The sequence below is a fragment of the Nyctereutes procyonoides genome, unplaced genomic scaffold, assembly GCF_905146905.1.
Source record: "Nyctereutes procyonoides isolate TBG_1078 unplaced genomic scaffold, NYPRO_anot_genome, whole genome shotgun sequence".
NCBI classification, from domain to species: domain Eukaryota; kingdom Metazoa; phylum Chordata; class Mammalia; order Carnivora; family Canidae; genus Nyctereutes; species Nyctereutes procyonoides.
Genome location: NW_026575042.1, coordinates 34,797,399 through 34,803,398, shown reverse-complemented (window position 1 = coordinate 34,803,398; position 6,000 = coordinate 34,797,399). Strand labels below are relative to the sequence as shown.

The 6,000-nt window shown below is 51.7% G+C and overlaps 1 protein-coding gene across 18 annotated transcripts in view; it reads left to right on the top strand.

The window, feature by feature from the left end:
* Nucleotides 1-1,144: 1,144 nt before the first annotated feature.
* Nucleotides 1,145-6,000, top strand: part of DZIP1L (DAZ interacting zinc finger protein 1 like) — a 124,670-nt gene continuing 119,814 nt past the window's right edge. For 17 of the 18 annotated variants that reach the window (XR_008663900.1, XR_008663899.1, XR_008663901.1 and 14 more), the window contains exons 1-2: nucleotides 1,666-1,814; nucleotides 4,143-4,407. The gene's annotated coding sequence lies outside the window, so the exon portion shown is untranslated. Of the gene's footprint in view, nucleotides 1,216-1,665; nucleotides 1,815-4,142; nucleotides 4,408-6,000 lie in introns of those variants that run through there. The other variant, XM_055320925.1, reaches the window with a different exon arrangement.

Sequence of the window (6,000 nt, the reverse complement as noted above, 5' to 3'; positions counted from 1 at the left end):
CTGAGTAATAAATAGTTCATTGTATGTATGTAGCACACTTTGTTTATCCATTTATACCTTGATGGCCACTAGGGTCGTTTACACCTTTTGGCAATTGTGAACAATACTGTTAGGAGCATACGTCTACAAATACGTTTTAGTCCCCGTTTCCATTCTTTTGAGTAAATACCCAGAAATGGAATTGCTGGATCCTACGGCAATTTTATTTCTGTCACAGCAGCTGTACAATTTATATTCCCACCTGGCGTTCCATTTTCTCTCTTTTCTTTTTTTTTTTTAAGGTTTTATTTATTTATTTATTCATGAGAGATACAGAGACACAGGCAGAGAGAGGGAGAGAGAGGGAGAAGCGGGCTCCACGCAGGGAGCCCGACGCGGGACTCGATCCCGGGTCTCCAGGATCACGCCCTGGGCCGAAGGCGGGCGCAAACCGCGGAGCCACCCAGGCGTTCCTCCACATGCTTGCCAACACTTGTTTCCATACACTCTTGCTTTGGCTGCCCCAAGACACAGAGTTTGGCAGACTGAGACTGGAGTGGGAGGAAGGCCTTTAAAAAAAAAAAAAAAAAACCCCAGCAGTCTGGGTCTCGGTGAGGCAGTGAGTAGCTGGGAATCGGGGACCAGCATCCGGGGAGGAGGAGTTCTCCGCTCCCGAGTGGCGGCGCGGGCGCTCGGGGCGGGCTGGAAGGCCGGGTCGCGGCGCTGCCCCTCGGGACGAGCTCGGCGAGGGCCCGGCTCACCCGCGGGCCGCCCTCTGTTGCGTGTGTGGGGGCTGCAGCGCCTCCATCCCCGGGCTTCCCGCGACCGCGCCCTCAGCGAGGCCAGCGAGCCACTCTCGAGGATCCCGGATTTTCCTGACGGACTCAACAAGGCATCCCCCCCCCCAGACTTAAAAATAGCTTGCCCCGGGGGCGCTGGGGAGAGGCTCCACCCCGTCTGGGTGGCGTGGGGCGCGGTCCCGGGAGCCCGCGGCGTCGGAGACCCCGGGCCTCGAGCTGCGGGCGCGGAAGGCGCTGCTGCCCTCGGGTCCGCGGGGCCGGCGGCGCAGGGGAGGGCGTCCCGGCTCCCCGCCGCTGGGGCGCACCCCCGGCCCGCGCCGGGGTTCGGGGAGCCGCCTCCGGGAGGTCTCGGCGGGGGAGCTAGCCGGGAGGCGGGGCCGGGGCCAAGCTGGGGAGCCCGCACCTCTGGACCTCTGCCGGCTCCGGAGGCCCCCAGGTGAGCAGGACCGCGTGGGAAAGCTATGGCAGGAATTTGGCCCCGGGAGGGGCTCGGGTGGGGAGCGCCCTCGCGGTGCCACCGTGCGGTGGGTGCAGCGGGCCGAGGGCGGTTAAACATTAGCGGCTGGGGCGGTCCAGCCCGGGAGCCGCGGGAGATGCACTCCTGCGCGGACTGCAGACCGCGGCTAGCGGCGCCCGGCTCCGCTCCTTGCCCCGCGCCCGGCCCCGCGCCCGGCCCCGCGCCCGGCCCCGCGCCCTGACACGCCCACAGCAACGCCCACAGCAACGCCCACAGCAACGCCCACAGCAACGCCCACAGCAACGCCCACAGCAACGCCCACAGCAACGCCCATAGCAACGCCCCTACACGCACTGGCCGCCCATTGTCCCGCCCTGGCCCCGCCCCTTAGCCGGCTCCGCCCCCACCTCCACTCGCTCAGCTCACTCCAGACCGAGGTACCCTCGGAGAGAAGCAGGAGTGACTGCACCTCGCCCCCCTCCCCCCCCAGGACTGCTTCCCTGGGTGGACAGACTCGGATGCTTACTTTTTGAAAAAAGTGAAACGATTTGGAGGGCTTGATGCTTTGAGTTCTGCAGGTAAAGGGGGATCTTTTGATAATGAGATGATTTAAAAACAAAAAATTGGCATCTCTGGTTTGTTCCTCTTGCATTCTGGGGCTGGGGTTTAGGAGGAGGCAGTGACGGTATTTTCCTTTTGAGGTGGCCGCAGGTAAAAGTCCAGGGAGACTTGCTTTGTACGGGAGGAGGGTCTAGAAGGGGGTCTGGAGGGCTTGGACCGGGGCTCCCCTTCACCCTGTACTCCTTAGGGCCCAGGACGTCCCCTCCCTCCCCCCCACCTGGGGGGGCCCCCATTGTCTCTGGGAATTTGATTTGTGAAAGAACTTCGAAGAGAGGCCTGGTGAGTGTGAGGTGCTCTGACTATGGCCTCTCACTCTTTCATCGGCAGCCAGGGTGGGTGGTCCACCTCCTGTGTCAGGGAGGTCCCTCATCACCTTCTCCTGGCCTCCTGGAGCTGAGGATTGACCAGTGAGAACAATCCCTTTTAGAGAAAGCTGGCCCTCCAGTCAAGTGGTTGATAAGCCATCTTTTTTCTGGCTCTGGCAGCACCAAGAGACATCTTCCTCATGTGGAAATAGTTTTGGATACCATCCGACTTGATAAAATGGTCCCATGGAGTTATATGCTTCAGGTTGGGAACAGAAGCCTGAATTCCTTTGTGGAATTTAACTGGGTTTTGCCACAAAGCTGGAGTTTGGTCAAAGGCTTGTGGCTCTTGTCCTGACAGGAGCAGGGATGGGGGCAACATGGTGGGCTCTTCTGAACCACCTTGTGCGCCCTTTTCAGAGAGGGCGGGTCCTGGTTAGGTGGGTTAATTACCTGTAGTGCCAGCTGTTGCTAGGCCGCGCACCTCCAGGGAGGATCTTGTGGGGGTCTGATGGTTGAAGCTGGAGAAAGTCTACCAAGAAACAATGACTGTTCCAAGGGAAAGAAAGCACCAGTATATTCTAAACTCCGTTCCTTTAGATGTGAAAAGCAGGGCTGATTTTTGACAATTCTGCACCTGAGAAGACAGGTCATGTCAGTTTGTAGTCTTCCCCTCTATAATATTCCTGAGCAATGCCAGTCAAAGCCCTAGCCCTGATTTTTCTTTTAAAGAAGATTCTCTTGTGGCAAAAAGTTAAGAGAGGTTTTTGACAAAACTGTTGGTGTTGTCTTTTAAAAAGATCTTCTTAGAAGGAGATACAGGTCTTCTGTTACGGAGTGGATGTCACGGGGATAAAAAGCAGAGCGTAAAGAATACGGTTAGCGATATTGTGGTAATGATGTAGCGGGACAGATGGTGGCTACACTCCCGGTGAACATAGCCTAAAGTCTAAATTTGTCGAATCACTAAGTTGTACACCTGAAACTAATGTGTAACATTGTGTGTCAGCTATACTAAAAAAAAAAAAAAAAAAAAAGAAAAAGAAAAAGAAAAAGAAAAAGAAAAAGAAATAAAAATACCTCCTTAAAGTTACTGGGAATAGAAACCAGAACCTTGATAGTTCTGGGAGCAGGTGCAGCCCCTGTGGAGAGCAAGGAGTGGAAATGGTACACTTTTTTTTTTTTTTTTTTTTAGAAAACAACAGAATTAGGGAATAAGCCTAAGATCTGTGACAATAGTGTTCCAGGAGAGCTTCCGAGTCACTCTCCTTTGGGATTTGTAGGGCTCCCTTGCCTAAGGCTTGTATATAACCTGTTTGCAAACTGTGTGGGAGTTTCCTTGGCAACGACAACAATTAACATTAATGACAAGCCTGGGCTCCCCAGGGCAGGTACTGCTGGGGTGGCTCTGGGAGCCAGGCCTGGCAGCTGCCTTGGTAGCTTGGCTCCCCTAACAGCTCCTCTTGGCTGCATTTTTGAGGAAGCAGAAGGTACAGTAAGGTGGGAGCAGCGGTGGTATACTCTAGCTGTCAATTTATATTTAAAAAATCAGAATTTAAAAAGATCAGTTGTTTGGTTGACTTCTGTCCACGTTATCTTTAACAGATGACAGGTGGGCAGCTTTCGGAAGAACCACAAATTCTCCAGGAGATGTTTTGCCATGGGATAGCTGCCTTGTGAGGTGGTAAACCCGAGGGTGTGCAAAACAAGGGTGTGCAAAGCGATGGTGGTAGATGGGCTTTCTTTCTTGGCTGTGGGATTGCCCCAGGTAGAAACCATCATCTCAGTGCCCATAAATAACAGTGAATAGAGTTTGGAATGCTAGCATAAATAACATTCGTTTGGGTCCCACTAACTCATGAGATTGGTCTAGGACTGGGAAGTTTCCTGGGACCCCATCAAAACATGTAGAGATGGTTAACACAGCTTTGGATTTCCTAATGATAACGAGTCATGTCTGCCTTGTGTTTCTATTCCCAGATGTGAGGAGAAAGCAGTCTCCTGATGCTCCAGTCTGGAGAAAGCACAGCGTGACTGCCCATTGGTGTGTGTGGTTTCCAGGTGATCTGCAGCACTCTCGTTTGGCTTTGTCACCTGCCATCCTAACTTGGATGCAAACTGTGGAGCTGGGTCCTGTTCACCTAAGCTCTGCAGAGATACGGAGAGAATTTCAGGTCCCTGGCACTGATCCTGTTGTGATTTGCTGTAACGTTTCAGTTCTTGCAGTTTGGTCAAGTGATCTCAGGTACTCTCATTTCCATGGTGGGAAGTAATTTATGTGCCATCATTGCAATCAATGGGAGGTAGTTGGGCATAATTCAAAAGCTTTAGAATCAGACAGAACCTGATTTGAATCTTGACTTCATTACCTAGTAGCTGAGTAACTTGGGGCAGGTCCCTTAGCTTTTCTGAGTCTCAGTTTCTACATTTGTCAGAAGAGGTAAATGATAGCTACATACAGGATTGTGTGATGGTTAGACATAGTACTTTTAAAGGCTGGCACAGTGCCTGGTACACAGAAACTTAATCAGTGCTGGCTGCTATCGTAGTCTTTGGATTTCCCCACTTCTGCTCACCTTTGGGTGTCAGAGCCCTAAAACTTATGAAAACCTGGGGATTCTAGTGGAAGACAGGTATGACACTTTTGGGGTTCAGTAAGACCACATGAACTCAGATCCTTAATTCAGAATTCTGTATAACTGGGATTGGGGCTGCCATCCTTGGTGTGTGCCCAGAGTGTAAATGCAAGTGTTTCAGGGCTGCAGCTATATCTTGATAGTCAGTGTGGCTCTGAGGCTTCTCATTGATGAGCCTGAGCCCCCACCCACAAGGGCTGGAATGGCCAGTGGTATCGGGAATGTGGACACACATGGTAACAAATCCAACATTTTAGTAAGTGTGAGTGGCATTTCCCTCCAGTGGGTCCAAATTAAGGATTCCAAACTCCATTCTTACTATTTATCCTAATTCTTGCTGGTTCATAGGCTCATTTCTCCAAGACTCCAAGAATATAGACTTTTGAGGCAGATACTCTAAGATTTTGATAATTCTGCTCAGGTTAATAGCAATCTGGGTTCCCAGTAATATGCTAGAGGCTAGAGTACAGTGGAGATGAATAAGCCATGGTGTTAGTCCTTGCAGAACTTACAACTGGGGGTGCTGGAGGAGGATGGAGACAGGGGTGTCCTGGTATGGCCTGTCCTTGGCACACCCAATGCACCCTGTCCTAGTACCTACTCTGGCATTTACCAATCTGTAGGGTAATTTCTGTCTATTTTTCTGTCTTTCTGGAGACATGTGGAGCCAGACACCATCATTTACTGGTTGTATGATTGTGGGAAAGTCATCTGCCCTCTTAGGTAACTTGTAAGTTTCTTCATCTGTACACTGGGTTGTAATGAGAACAAAGTGGAATAGTGCATGGAAAGCCTTATAATTGTATGCAAAGCACACAATTCCAGAACTTTTAATTAGTTTTATTAATGATGGCAGGGACTGTTGCCTGGGTCACCATCAATTCTGAGCGCCAGTCATGGTGCCTGGCACTTAGCAGGGGCTTAGGAGTCATTTGTTCTCGGGATGACTAGATGAATGTTGGAAAGCCACACAGATACAGACCAGAGTGTGGTGAGGCACCGAAACGAGTGTATACTCTGTGCTCTGGGGGCCCAAGGGAGGGGCAGGGCATTTTGACTGTGGGAAGGTTTGTGGTGGCTGTCAGGTGTGAGCAAGGCCTTGAAGCAGGCATTCATTCACCTGCAGTAGAAGGAGGAGGAAGTGGTGGAGGTCCATCTATACCAACAGGCAGCACAGCATAGTGGCTAAGAGCTCAGATCTG